This window comes from Canis lupus, chromosome 1, assembly GCF_011100685.1.
Source record: "Canis lupus familiaris isolate Mischka breed German Shepherd chromosome 1, alternate assembly UU_Cfam_GSD_1.0, whole genome shotgun sequence".
Taxonomy (NCBI): Eukaryota; Metazoa; Chordata; class Mammalia; order Carnivora; family Canidae; genus Canis; species Canis lupus.
This window is the reverse complement of record NC_049222.1, coordinates 66,783,125-66,798,524: the sequence shown is the minus strand read 5'-3', so window position 1 is coordinate 66,798,524 and position 15,400 is coordinate 66,783,125. Positions and strand designations below refer to the sequence as shown.

General features: G+C 41.3%; 1 long non-coding RNA gene and 1 pseudogene across 1 annotated transcript; both read right to left on the bottom strand.

Moving 5' to 3' along the window:
* Nucleotides 1-2,431: 2,431 nt before the first annotated feature.
* LOC119875945 lies at nucleotides 2,432-3,700 on the bottom strand (annotated as a pseudogene).
* A 4,364-nt stretch (nucleotides 3,701-8,064) lies between these two features.
* On the bottom strand, nucleotides 8,065-14,165 carry LOC119875944. Its single transcript, XR_005353124.1, has 3 exons — nucleotides 14,054-14,165; nucleotides 9,351-9,587; nucleotides 8,065-8,470 (listed from the first exon to the last, which is right to left on the bottom strand). It is a non-coding gene; the product is annotated as an uncharacterized LOC119875944 (long non-coding RNA).
* Nucleotides 14,166-15,400: the final 1,235 nt, after the last annotated feature.

The following is a 15,400-nucleotide window of genomic DNA, read 5'->3' as shown; positions in this document are numbered from 1 at the left end:
AAATCTTTTATTTTCTTTATTCTTTATTTTCAACCTTTTAAAGTTTTGTTTTTATTTTCATTATTTTTGTACATGGCAAATTTAAAATATAAATTTCAGACAAACTGTTCTCAGGCCACAATGAAATTAAACTAGAAATAATGCAGAAAGTTGACTGGAAAACTCCCAAATATCTGGAGATTAAACAACACACTTCTAAATAACATGGAGGTCAAGCAAAAAGGATCAAAAAGAAATTAAAATATATTTTGAATTAAGTTAAAATAAAAATACAGCTAATGAAAATTAATAAGATACAGTAAAAATGGCACTTAGAAGGTAATTTCTAGCTTTAAATGTATATATTATAAAAAAATGAAATTAGAAAAATTCCAAAATTAATAACCTATGATTAATTCTACTGTAGGAGCCTAGAAAAAGATGACAAAATTAAATTTAAGATACTAGAAGCAAAGAAATAATGAAAATGAAACTATAAACTTAAATAGCTGAGAATGGGAAAACAATATCAAAAATAATAGCTGATGCTCTGGAAAGATCCCTAAAATCCATAAACCTTTAGCAAGACTGGCCACAACAAAATTAAAGAGTAAACTCCAAACAATATCAATAAGCTTTAAAAAGGTCTTTATGAAATAACTTTCTAAAATGTTATAATTCTAAGTTTTTAATGAAGATGAATTTAAGTGATTCCAAAAATGTTGGCCTGATCTTTGCTTTTGGTTTCTAAATAAATTGGTTTTATTTAAGGTTTTATTTAAGGTGGCCTGATAGCATCAGATGGGCTGAAACAAGAAGATTTACTGAGTAGTGGCAAAGACGGCTACTCCACTTCTGTATTCCCAAGACGTCTAGGCTCAGCTATTATAATAAGGCATGCTTTTGCTTCTGAAATCCCAATAGTAAGCCTTGGCTTCCCACAGCCTTGTTTTATGCTCCTGCCCCTCCTCTGATGTACCTCAACTTCTGAACTTCCAATTGACTCTGTAACTGACCTACTTGTTCAGTGGTCCACAAGGGCCTGAACAAACAAGAAGAGGGGGAAAAATCAGAAATTGTACTCCATTATTCAAATAGGGTGAGTTCCAGACAGTCAGAAATTCCAGCTCCATTTTGCACACACATAAGACAAACAAACAAACTTTGCCCTGCCTGTGTTTTAACTTCAATCAAATTACACTTTTTCATCTCTGATGCTGTCTGAATATTCAGGAATCAGATAATTTCAAATCTTACTCAGAAATCGTAAAACCTGAACATACCAGAAAGTCCTAGTCATGGTGTTTTTCAGTTTCTTTTCTGACTTCCTGGCTTTCCTGACTTTCTGGTAAACTCAGGCCTGTCATTCTCGTACAAGATCAAAAAGCTGAAGATTATCCTTTGGTCTAAGCATGCTAGCCATCATCTGGAATTTAATGTTAGGAAGCATAGCCTAGATTGGGTATCATTTATCCTAAGGAAACTTATCATTTCAGTTTGATTAATAAAATTCTCTTGAAGGAAGTATGGGTCAATATTTTAACTTTTGATCATCAGATAGATAAATTAAATGATCTATAAGTGTGAACTTGGAGATAAGGCAGTGGAACTTACCCAATCGGAGCAGAAGAAAGAAAAAAAAGGAATGAAAAACAGTAAAAATAGCTTAAGCAGTTTATGGAACAACATCAAGTAGACTAACATTTGCATTATGGCTCCTAGAAGGACAAGAAAGAGAAATGGACAAAAAACCTATTTGAAGAAATCATGGCTGAAACTTAACCTAAGGGTAAGAAGAGACATCCAGATCCAGGAATCCCAGAGAGTTTCAAATAAGAGGAAACTAAAGAGATCTACACCAAGATACATTATAATTAAAATGTCAAAATTTAAAGACAAGAAAAGAATCTTAAAAGCAGCAAGACCAAAATAAACTTTTAAAAAATATATTATACTTATTCATTTGAGGGAGAAAGAGAGTACACAAGTTGGCCAAGGGACAGAGGAAGAGGGAGAGGGAGAGGGAGAAACAGACTCCACCCTGAGCAGGAAGCCTGATGTAGGGCTCGATCCCAGGACTCTGAGATCATGACCAGAGCCAAAGGCAGATGCTTCACCCCCAGCACTCAAAAGCAACTTTTTTTATTGAAGCGTAGTTGACACACAATGTTACATTAGTTTCAGACGTACAACATAGTGATTATGCTAGAGAAAAACAAGAGAACCCCCCATAAGAGTAACAGCAGATTTTGCAGCAGAAACTTTGTAGGCCATAAGAAAGTGGAATTGCATATTTAAAATACTGAAAGAAAAAAAATCCAACTAAGAATACCCTACCTGCCAAAGCTCTCATTCAGGTTTTTTGTTTTTTTTTTTGTCTTTGATCAAGTCTTTATTTAAAAGTAGCTGTTCAAAATGATTTGACTTTTATGGAATAAATAAATATAAGTTTTTAGGCAGCAGGCTTCTTCTCTTCCATGGTGGGGTTCTTTTCTGCAGATTTTTTGTCAGCTGCTGGTTTCTTGGTAGCTGCAGCTTTTTTTTCCTACCAAAGGTTTCTTCAGTTTTTTCACACTAACAGCCTTCTTTCCTTTCTTCCCTACCATGGGCTTCTTGCCTGGAACCCCCTTCTCATCTGATTTGGTTTCTAAGGTTGCTGCCGCCTTATCCATCCGGAGTTTGTGATTCTTGGCCTGTCAAAGAATGGAGTTCCAGTTCATGGTCCTTGCATATGGGTTTAGCTTCAACATGATTCTTCAGTTCTTCTTCAGGATTCTTCTTCAGGACTCTGCGATGAATCTTCTTGCATGGTGCTCGGAGGTTCTCTTTGGATCTCTGGGCTTCTCAAGATTCTGCTAAGGTCTGTAGTAAGCATCTTATGCATGGGAAGTTGTAGTTACTCTTGAGGGAGGCAGCCTTATGCCAAATGCCATACAGCTCATCTAACTTGCAGAAAGCACTTTCAGTCCAAATGCAGAAACGTCCCACAAGCCCACCAGGAGCAAGTTTCAGAATGTTCAGTTTGCTTACATTAAGTAAAGTAATTCCAGGGATGTTTCTGAAGGCCTTGATGATCTGTTGTCTTCACTATAGATGATGCAAGGTCCCCTGCCCTGGATATGACAATGGTTTCTCATTTTGCCCTTGCCAGCTCTCATTCGCTGAGAGGCATAGACCTTTTTGATATCATTCTAGGCTTTAAGTTTCTTAAGAAGCAAAACAGCCTCCTGGGTCTTCTTGTAGCCTTCAACTTTATCTTCAACCACCAAAGGAAGCTCAGGAACTTCCTCAATACAATGACCTTTAGACAGGACCAGTGCTGGTAAGGCTGAAGCAGCCAGGGCAGAGCAGATGGCAAATCGCTTTTGTGTTGTGTTCACTCTGCGATGCCAACAACACCAGGTTTTGGTTGATGCAAACATGCAGCCTCCATGACACATATTTCCAAAACCACCCTGACCAGAACGGTGAGTCCCACTGCCTTGAACTCTGGGAATTCGAGCCATGGCTCTGCCAGTACCAAGACTCAGCACCGGTTTGATGACCTGCTACTTCACTGACAGCATATGGCTGGCTGTTGTTCTTGCACAAGTTGGTGTGAACAAAGTTCACCATATCAAGTTGAATGGGAGCCTTAAACACAGCAGGCAAAGTAATATTTTTGCCAGATGATTCCCCCCTTTTCAGAGTACACAGATATCAATGGGTGAGCATATGCCATCATGGGGAAAGGAGAGGGTCACACTCCTCTCATTCAGAATTGAAGTAAACAGAAAGAGTTTTCTAGATAAGCAACCACTGAAGGAGTTCATCACCACTAAACCAACCTTATAAGAAATATTAAAAGGGCTTTTTTTTTTAAGTTGAAAGGAAAGGGTGCTAATTAGTAATGAGAAAAAATATTAAAGAATAAATCTCAATACAAAGGTAAATATATGATGAAAGTAGCAGATTAATCACTTTTAAAGCTGCCATGAACGCTGAGGGACAAAAGTAGCAAAAATATCTATGATAACAATAGTAATTAGCAAAGATACACAAAATAAAAAAGATGCAAAATGTGACATCAAAAACATAAAGCATGGAGGGAGAGTAAAAAAGTTGAGCATTGGAATGAGATCGAACTTGAGTTTCAATCAACTTAAAATAGACTATTCTAGATATAAGTTGTTACATGTAAGCCTCATGGTAGCCACGAAACAAAAACCTAAATACCAAAAGATAAAGAATAAGGAATCAAAGCATCATTAATCATCAGGAAAATGCAAATAGAGACAAGAGATCATCCCACATCTGTGAGACTGGCCATGCTCAAAAAGACAAAAAATAACAAATGTTAACAAAGATGTGGGGAAAAAGGAATCTTCATGCACTATTGGTAGGAATATGAATTGGTGCAGCCTCTTTAGAAAATTGTGTGGAATTGCTTTTAAAAATTAAACACAGAACCACCATATAATTCAACATTTCTACCTGTGGGCATTTATTTGAGGAAAATGAAAACATTAGCTTAAAAAGATATACGTACCCCATGTTCACTACAACAGTATTTATAATAGCAAAGGTATAAAAGTAACCTATTTTTCCATCAATGGGTGAGTGGAAAAACAAATTGTATCACAACAGAAACACACTAGAACATTCACCCATAAAAAAGAATGAACTCTTGTCATTTGGAACAACATGGATGGACCTCAAAAGATTATGCTAAGTGAAGTACATCAGTAAAAGAAATGCAAATACTGTATGATGTCTCTTATATGTAGAATCTAAAACAAACAAAAAAGAACAATGTCACAGATAAAAAGAATGGATGGTCCTTGCCAGAGGCAGGGGTTTCAAGAGTGGGGGGTGGATGGAAGAAACAACTGAAGGGGTTATTAAATGTTAAAAAAATAAAAAATAAAGTGGACTAGAGGAGAAAAATAAAACACATACTTGGGCTAGGATTTAATTTCCTATCAATATTGAATTAACAATTACCCATTCTGCCTTTTTCCCTCTCCCAGTAGCTAATGGACCACAATCATAAGCCATAAATGATAGGGAAGGCACTTTGAGATGAGCAAGGGTTTTACATTTTAGAACAGGAAGTGACATGAAATATCATATAACCCAAAACACATTTTATGAAACCAAAGTACAATCCAGAGATGTGATTTGCCCCAAATCACATGTTGGGTTAGAAATGGAATTAGTAGAAAGTTTAGACATAAGCAGCAGAGGGCCTAGGGGTGTGAGATGGGGCCAGCCTTGGTGGAGGACCACACCTACCGGTCAGAAGCCCACCTCAGCATTTGCCTAGGCTATGGTCACCAACATCCTGATAACCAGGATGTAGGAACCATAGGGACTTTCTAGATGGATATGCATGGAAAGAACCTTCTGGTGTCCTGAGGTGACCTCTTGACATTAACACATAATTGCCATACCATTTACATTACCATTTGCCCTCCTCCCCTGGGCTTTTCCAGAGGATCATGGAAAAATGTCAGGCCAGCATGTGGGCCCTGGAAAAAGGAATCCTCTGTCAATCATAAAAGGAAGGAACCTGAGAAACCTTCCCCCGCCTCCCATCAAGGGTCTATATAGGCCTGGAAAACAAAAGCAGACAGTGTGGTTACCACCTGCAGGGCTGCCCGCTATCCGTTTCTGAGAATCTACTTCCACTTCAGTCCATAAAGCCTCTTTGCTGTTTCAGTGTCACCATTTGTCAACTGAATTCTGTCCTTCAAGAAGACAAGAGATAAGGACTCAACTCAACCCTGTAAGAGAACCATGCATTAAATGCAGGTATGATAGTTTGTACCCCTAGCACACCTGCTTGCAAGACACATGTCCCACTTAAAAGCTGTAGTACATCTGTTGGAAAATCAGGCATCGATATGCACGAACCTACAGTGGCTCCCCTGGAAAATACTTGTTATTCAGAGAGACTCATAAGAGAGGACTTTCCCCCTCCAATGACTATGCAGAGTGCTGGGGTGGCTCGGTCTATTAAGCATCTACCTTCCACTTAGGTCATGATCTGAGCCCCACATCGGGCTCCCTGCTCAATAGGGAGTTTACTTCTCCCTCTCCCTCTGCTGCCCCCCTTGCTTGGAAAAAAAGGAAGAAAGGAAGAAAGAAAGAAAAGAAAGAAAGAAAGAAAGAAAGAAAGAAAGAAAGAAAGAAAGAAGAAGAAAGAAAGAAAGAAAGAAAGGAGGAGGAAGAAGGAAGGGGGGAAGGAAGGAGAATGAACGATAGGAGAGAACCCGCAAGCCCGCCCGCACCGCCTCCAAGCACCGCACCCCGCTCCAAGACTCCCGCCACTCCCCCCCTCCCTCCCGAAACAAAGAAGAAGCAAAAAGAAGAAAGAAAGAAAGAAAGAAAGAAAGAGAGAAAATCTTTAAAATAGAATAAAATTCACTGTTGCTTCCTAGGAAGGTTCTGTGCCAACAAAAAAGGGAACATAATTCATAGACTAATTCAAATAAAAAGCACCCTTTCAACACATGTGCTTAGTGTTTGCTTTTTTTGGAAAGAGACAACCAATTTATATTCATATTTTCACTTGGGAATCACAGCTCTTAATTAAATGTTAGTTAAGTTGAGCAGAATAGCCTTTTTTTAAAAAAAGATTGTATGTATTTGGGAGAGAGAGAGAGAGAGTGTGTGTGTGTGTGTGTGTGTATGTGCAAACAAGCAGGAGAGGAGGCAAAGGGAGAGGGAGAAGGAGAAACAGACACCCCACTGAGCAGCCTGAGGTGGGCTCGACCCCAGGACCCCAGGATCATGACCTGAGCTAAATGCAGACGATTCACCTACTGAACCACCCAGAAGCCCCCAGAATAAAAATTTTAAGGCAAGCTATCATCACTGATGTGCAGCAGGAGCTGAGTTTTAATGTATTATTTCCATCTGTCCTTATTACTTAGAGAAGTTTCACTTAAGTTTTGACACTTGAGATCCGGACATGATAGATTTTATTTTTTAAAAGAACCACAAGCCCTTTCGAGCTAGTTGGCTGAGCTGATTGGTTTACGTAATTTCCATTCATAATTGAAAGAAATATTTGGTGACAGTACAAGAGAAAATCAGGAAAGAGTGACTTCAAGCAATTTCTGCAAGACATGATTCTGATGAATTAACTTGGTAAATGGCAAACCAACCAGCAGTTCACCAGCCCATGTGGAGAGTCAATGGAGAGTTTTCAGAAAGATCTGAAAAGATGGTTGAGCTCCAAGGGGCAAGGAGTGCCTGCCATCGTAACCTGAAGCAAGACCTGTGATGAGTGGGGAGGGGAAAGGGAGTTCTCAACCTTGCCCTGCTGTGGCCTTCAGAAATGCATGGAAGCTGGTCATCAGGGTGTCACTCCTCTCTTGCACTTGGCCCAGATGGTACACTGGAAAGTGATCCCAACAGCAAATATTATACTTTATTGAAAAACAGAGTAAACCCAAATCTAGCTAATCACATTAAAATCACAAAGAATAAGTAGGATGAGACTGCACCATTGCCTACTGTTCAGCATTGTTTAGAAAGCTTTAACCAAGAAAGGATGGAAGGAAGGAAAGATGGAAGGAAGAGAAAGAAAGAAAAGAAGTGGGGGAGAAAGGAAAGAAGGAATATGAAAGAAAGAAAGGAGGGCTAAAAAGAGGAAAAATCCAATTGGGTATATGTAGAAAAAAGGAGAGTCAAATTTATTTGGCATATAGTAAAAAAAAAAAAAACAACAACAACTTTCAAACCAGTTTGGCTTTTTGAATAATCAATATATTTACTTTAAGTCTAGTAACTAAAAGTTAGAGTATAGATCAGTACCTCAGAAAAATAAAAGCTACATCAAGGGCAAAAAAGAAAAAAAGAGTTCTTTAAAGAGTTAATAAAAATATGTAACTGCAGAAATACTGGGGTAAATTATTGGTGAATAACCCCAGATTACCAGAAGTCTATCAAATTATGTCACCAAGAGCAGAACCTAGTAATGGACATATATTTTTGCCATAAAAAGTTGTTAAACACGGAAGATAAATTAGAAAAATGGGACATAGAAACCCACTGAACTCCCGAATTTATTGGATGCCCTTCAAATTGAGACCCTTCTCACTCCAAGGACATGATGACTTCGGTGCTCTGCTGGCGACTGAGCAGATCCGGCCGTTCTCGAAGTCCCACTGCCAGTCTCCCCTCACACCTTTCTGGGCTTTCACGCAAATAGGGTCCTGCTATCGTCTGCCCTGAAACACCTGGCTGTGGACTTGAGGCATCTGAGCCTCTAGGATGAGAGGCCCCGTGAGCCCTGCTCCGTCAGGCCACATCGGTGAACAGCGGTGCTCAGTGTCCTCACCGGGGCAGGCTGCCTGCCGGGCTTGGGAGGTGGCCCGAGTCCCCCATCCTGCTTGGCCACCGAGCGGGGGATCCGCCAAATGCTCCTCTCCAGGCTCCCCAACTTGATAAATGCTAATTCCCGGGGAATCCCAGGAGATCTCTGTGTCGCCTCCAAATTTCTCTACAAGGAAAGGAGAGAAAAGGGGGAACTGTTGCAAGAGCTTCTGCTTTCTACCCTGCTTCTGGAACATTTTAAAAATTATGGTCAACATGAGGCATTTTAAAATGACTTATTTGGAAGCCAGATGGTTTCAATGATGTTCCAGATAGACTAATAAAATATGTCACCCCCGAATTTAGCCTAAAGAAATATGTTGATGGCTACAGGTGTATTTAGTTTTGAGGTTCCATTACAACAACAACGTTTGGGGTGCCTGGGAGACTCAGGGGTTGAGCATCTGCCCTTGGCTCAGGGCGTGACCCCGGGGTCCTGGGATCGAGTCCCACATCGGGCTCCCTGCATGGAGCCTGCTTCTCCCTCTGCCTGTGTCTCTGCCTCTCTCTCTGTGTCTCTCATGAATAAATAAAATCTTTTTAAAAACCATTAAAAAATAAAAAATAAAAACAACCATAACAACAACAACAACAGCAACTTTTAGGGGCACCTGGGGTTCAGTCAGTTAAGTGTCTGATTCTTGGTCTCAGGTCAGGTCTTAACCTCAGGGATGTAAGTTCAAGCCTCACATTGGGCTCCTCATTGGGCATGGAGCCTACTAAAAATAAGCAAAATAAAATAAAAAACATCTCGCTTCCACACAAATGTGATAAGCACTCAAAGTGTGTCTAATTTTAAATCTTCCTACTCCATCGATTGCACCCATTAGCACTTAGTTTCCCGGTGCCACTAAAAACTGCTCCCATGCTGGTGGTTGACACAGGAATTGAAAATTAAACTCATTAACTAGCTGGAGTAGAAGCTCTTTTTTTTTTTAATTAAAAAAAAAAAAAAACCTGGGGAAAGGGGCATAATAACATTTCCACATATGATCAAGTCTTGTCACCTCAAGGTGAGAAAACAACGTGTTTGAGTCGCCAACTTTTTATGACTTTTCCCCTTGGGGAGCATATCAAGATTTGAACGGCCTTGCCAAAACTCTGGGGAGTCGTGCGCATTAGCTTGGTTCCCATCTGAGGGAGCGAGGCCTGGTGCGCTCTCTCAAGATCCGTAGAGTCTCTTGTCCGACATCTAGTGCTCCAGGAGCACAGCCAGTGATCACGTGCACTATGAAGCATTATTTCTGCAACAGAAGCACAAGACTGGACTAAAAAACATGAAACGATGAACTAAATGTTATCTTCAAAATATTCAGTCACATGCTTAATAGGTTTGCATCAGCCTGTCAGGTGTCCCTTCCCTTAAAATTGTGCTGTAATAGGTAGAAATAAAAAATGCCAGAACTCTATTATTGAAAAATGCATTTATAAAAGAGACCCGCGTGGCTACGACTGTATCAAAATTGGTGGTGGGACCAGGGTGGGCAGGTGGATCCTCGAGCAGGCGGCCTGGCGGGCCCTGCACCCCATGGTGTCTCTCGCACCCTCCTGCCAACTGCACAGCAGCCCCAGCGCCAGCTGTGGGGTAGTTGGGCGCGTCCTCAGGAAGGGCACCTGCGCGAGTCTACTCCTTCCTTCATCCTTAGGAGCAATTACTCATTTCCCAGAAACAAGGCTCGCACACCAACCTGACCGCATAGACCTTGACATACGGCTCACCTGATACTGCGGCTACCAGCAGATGCCTATTTGCTCATGAGAAAACTTATCCCAGTTTTTTGAAAATGTCAAAATCATTATCAGCACCAGCACCAGAAAGCTGGTTTCTTGAATACTGCTTGGAAAAACCTTTTAAATATATGCTGTTGTCAGGGTGTCTCAGGCGTTCAGTGGGTTGGGTGGCCGAGTCTTGGTGTGGGCTCAGGTCACAGTCTCACGGGTGGTGGGATCAAGCCCCACGTCAGGCTCCACACTCAGCCGGGGTGGCTGCTTGGGATTCTCTCCCTCTGCTTCTCCCCCCAGTCTTGTTCTCTCTCTCTCTCTCTCTCTCTCTCTCTCAAATTAGTGATTAAATCATAAATAAATAAATAAATAAATAAATAAATAAATACATGTATGCTCTTCTCTTACTGGGCCCATAAAATATGTAAATATTTGACTGTAAATATATCTCCAATTTATGATCCCTTTCTAAAGATCCCATTACGCAAAATAAAACTTCCTCAGTGATGAGCGTGAAACATGACGAGTGATGAAATGTCCTGGATTACCACTAGATGGTACTGTGAAACCGAGGAAAGGCAGTCGGCTCCCCTGGATTTTGCTGCTGTTCCAGGCTCTTTCCATATGGCTTCTTTCAATGATTCCAAGTCCAATGATAATATTTATTTAGTGACTTCTCCAGAAACTGATCAAATAGTATTGTACTAGCCAAGTGCCCTTAGATGAGTCAGTTGTCCCCCTTGTGCCTCATCTATGTTTGCCCATCTATGAAATGACCAGAAGACTTGGCTCTCTTGCAGGACCCTACATCGTGACCTCTTGCCCCTGGATGAATATGGCAAGGGTGAGTCTGGAACCTAAAGAGCAACTCAGAATCCCTTCCTGGGATTTTTTTTTTTTTTAAAGATAGAATTGAGAAAAGCTAGCTAGTGCTTCCCTGGTGGTGGGAGCACCAAACAGGGGAATGCAGATGCCAGAGAAGCAGTGCAGGAAGCTGACCTCAAGTACGAAAAACAACAACAACAACAACAACCCTAAAAAAACGAAAAGCAGAGAAGCAGAAACAAGAGGCCAAGATTGAGCCCTGGTAGTTAATGCTCATGTCCCCAAGCCCAGCTGTTCCTGGAGTCAGTGACAGCCCTGCTCTCCCAGAGGTTGATTAGTTATACTTCTTTAACCACATTTGACAACAAAGCGTCCCCCTGATAAATACCCCTTTTGGCCACAGATGGTTTGAATTGAGCTGTCACCACTTTGACCACCAGAATTCTTACTAATCGAGGTGGTGACTTACTCTTCCATTCAAAAGCATAGCCAAGCAGTTTCAGGCCTTACCCTACTATCTGCTCAAGTCTAACTCCCGCGGTAGGTAATGATACCTAAAGGGGGAAGAGGCAAAGAAAGAAAAAGGCAAAATAAGGAGAATAAGTTCAAAGCTCGTGATCCATAAGGATTAAGTAGAATCTTCAAGGGATGCACCTCCCTGGAAATGGGATGGATATTACTTCTCCCAGCCATTATTTCAGTCTTGCAAGACTAGATGGCTCAGCCTTTCCAGACATTGTGCTACTGGCTGTGAAGGGCATACGCCTTTATCCCATTAACTTATAGTGGTCTTAAAAAAAAAAATTTATAGTGGTCTTGGTTCCTCCCTTATGAACTCATAGATTTGACATATATTTCTGACATCCTCAAAGAAAATAGCCGAAGATGTTAGGGTTTGAGTGCAAAGCAGTTAACCAGTTTGGGTCTTTCTCTCTTATTCTATATCTCGGTGGAAAAACATAGGCTCCTGAGAAATCATATGCCAGTGTGGTCCCCAACAAGGGGAACACAGCCGGGATGGCGGGGCCAGAGAGAACCTGGGGACTCATCTCAGTTTTCTGAGTCAGACGGAGCAGGAACATACCCCACATTCACGTGGAGCATTACAGAATCACCTCTCTGCTAGTTAGCAGCCAGGTCACACTAGGGCGGTCTGATATGTGGAGGAAGAATATAAAATAAAAAAGTAAATCTTGGTTTGAAAAAGTCCGTTATGGGTGTGAAATTTTTGTTCTCATTCATTCTTCCCTACAGCTTTTCAATAAAAAAATTTTTTTTTAAAGTTATAAACCATAGTTCTTCCTCCTGAACACCAGTGTCATCTCTTCCAACTTCTCCCTTGTTGGGAGTGGGACTGTAGTTCTCTAAGGTCATAGTATCTGGGATATCCATGAGGGCTACTTCCCTCCACCCACTAGAGTTAATTCAGCTAATTCGCTTTAGTCCCATTTGAATCCATTGCTTTTTCTCCATTTCCATAACTCTTCTCCTGAACCAGACTCCAGCGACTTCAGGTTGGATCCCAGCAATCCCTCCTTTACTCTGTCTCCTTCAGATTTGTTCTCTCGGACTGTACGTAACCCCTGCTTCCTTCCTCAAGGACCCAGAGCATAACTCTATTGCTTCTCACATCAAACCAAAACTCCATTTTGGCATTTGAAACCTCCATCAATTCTCTCTTTTTTATTTATGCATTTATTTTTTATTCATTCATTCATTCCATAAATACATAAAACTTTGAGTGTTTACTCTAGTCCTCTGTCCTGGGTCCCCAAAACAGAGCAATGATAAAAACCCAAAGGTCTACCATCTCGCAGCTCTCATCCTAGAGCAGGGAGGTAGACACAGAACAAATCAATCAGCACAAAAACTGTTTGACAGAAACAAATTCGGAATGCCTGGGTGGCTGAGCGGTTGAGCGTCAGCTTTTGCCTTGGGGCATGATTCTGGAATCCTGGGATCAAGTCTCCCATCGGGCTCCCCACAGGGGAGTGAGAAGCACCCTGCAGTGCTTCTCCCTCTGCCTGTGTCTCTGCCTCTCTCTCTCTGTCTCTCGTGAATAATTTTTTTAAAAAAAGACATTCTATGAAGAATAAAAACTAAAGCACAATAGAAAAGATAGAAATTGTTGAAAGGGCATATATTTGTATAAAGTGTCAAAATGTTGGGACTGTCAGAAGGTGGCATTTGAAAAGACCAGAGGAGATATCGAGATGAAGCCAGCTACTATTCTGGAGAAAAGCTTTCTTTTATTTTTATTTTATTTTATTTTATTTTTTAAGATTTTAGGTATCAAGGCGCCTGGTGCTCATTTGGTTAAGGGTCTGACTTTGGCTCAGGCCATGCTCTGGGGGTCCTGGAATCATCAGGCTCCCTGCTCCCTCTTCCTCTGCCCTTCACCCCCACTCGTGCTCTCTGAGTGAGAGTGACAGTGAGTGGGAGGGAGAGGGAGCAAGAGAGGGAATCTGAAGCAGACTTCACGCCCAGTGCGGAGCTCAAGGTGGAGCTGGATCGCTTGACCTGGGCCAAAACCAAAAGCTCAACCACTGAGCCACCCACGCACCACCTGGGGAAGAGCTTTCTTAAACAGAGTGGAAACAGTGCTTCAAAAATAATAAGTCATAGATGTGTTTGTAGTGTTTCAGGAAGAGTAAGGAGGCCGGTGTAAAGGGAGAGTGGGAAGAGGGCAGGACAGAGAGAGCAGGGGATCCAGATCATGGAGGACCGTCCCCGCCACACACATGCCATGGGTTTTGCTCTGGGGGACTTGGCAAGCCATTTCAAGGGTCGAGCAGAGGAGTGACATGCTGACTTATAATGGAAAAGATCACTCTGGTCACCTCGTGGACATTACTCCGATGAGAAAGAACGGAGGTAGAAGCAGGGAGATCCTTTGTGGTAAATGAGGATTTCCCTTTGGGCTGCAGGGGTTAGCAGCAAGCTGTGAGCAATGGGCCTCTTTGGAATTCATGTTGCATTTAGAGCTGACAGGGTTGCCTGCTTGTTTGAGGTGTGTATGTGAGAAGAAAGAGAGGAGTCAAAGATTTTGAGCTAAGTAACTGGAAAGATGGAGTTTCTATTACTGATATTGGAGAACGGCTGAAGATACCAACTCCCCCTTAACAGAAAGATTCTCCATCTTTCACTTTGGTTCCTTCCCTACCTGTCTGTATCTCTTACTTCTTTGTTTTGATCCATCTGCCAGGCCACAGCACGCTCATTCAATGGAGGATATGTATGAAGAATTCATAATTTGCCAAATCCTAAGAAAGATACTGGAAGGATATAAAAACATGTAAGATTCCTCATGCATTTATAACCATCTATATGAGAAAAAGAATATATATATATATATTTGTGATAATATAGCAATATAATTCAAATATGTAAATGTTTATGAATAAATTACCTTTGTAAGCAAGGATTAGTAAATAGATACAGAGGTACAGCAGGGGTATAACTATGAATGAAACATGGCCCTGGTTCTCAAGACTCTTACAACATATGCTGGAAGTGCAATGAATGCTGCTACCGTTCCATACTTGGGGTATAAGAGATGTTCAGTAAGTGCTAAATGAAAAAAATGAAAAGAATAAAACATCAGGATTAAAGTGGAAAGAGATCATGTCAGCCAGGGGCAGCCAATAGATGGGTCAAGCCTGTAGATCTTTCAGAGCCAGCCTGAGTTTCCCTATCCCATGATACTCTCCCTCACGTAGAGCCTTGCCTGTGAGTCCCCTCAGCACCTGCGTAAGGGCAGCACCAGCCTAATTTGCGCTTACTCTTATGCTTTCTTAGACGTGTACATCACTTATACTCTGCAATGTAAACTTGAAAGCAGGAGCTTTATCTTCTTTAATTCCTTTGAACTTTAAAAACGCTAAATCAACATCGTGAGAAAGTTATAAAATATGCATGACTATGGGGTGCCTGGGTGGCTCAGTTGGTTGCGACTCTTGATTTTGGTCATGATGTCGGGGTTGTGATATTGAGCCCTGCGTCTGGCTCTGTGCTGGGGGACGAACCTGTTTAAGATTCCTTCTCCCTCTGCCTGCCCCCCCTAACTCACACCAGCTCATGCTCTCTCTAAAATAAATAAATAAAAAACAAACAAATAAATAAGCAAGCAAGCATTAATATTATAAAATATCTTACATTACTTTATTTTAATAATAAATTTATTTTTATTGGTGTTCAATTTACCAACATACAGAATAACACCCAGTGCTCATCCCGTCAAGTGCCCCCCTCAGTGCCCGTCACCCATTCACCCCCAACCCCCGCCTTCCTCCCCTTCCATCACCCCTAGTTCGTTTCCCAGAGTTAGGAGTCTTTATGTTCTATCTCCCTTTCTGATATTTCCCACACATTTCTTCTCCCTTCCCTAATATTCCCTTTCACTATTATTTATATTCCCCAAATGAATGAGAACATATAATGTTTGTCCTTCTCCGATTGACTTACTTCACTCAGCATAATACCCTCCAGTTCCATCCATGTCAAAGCAAAT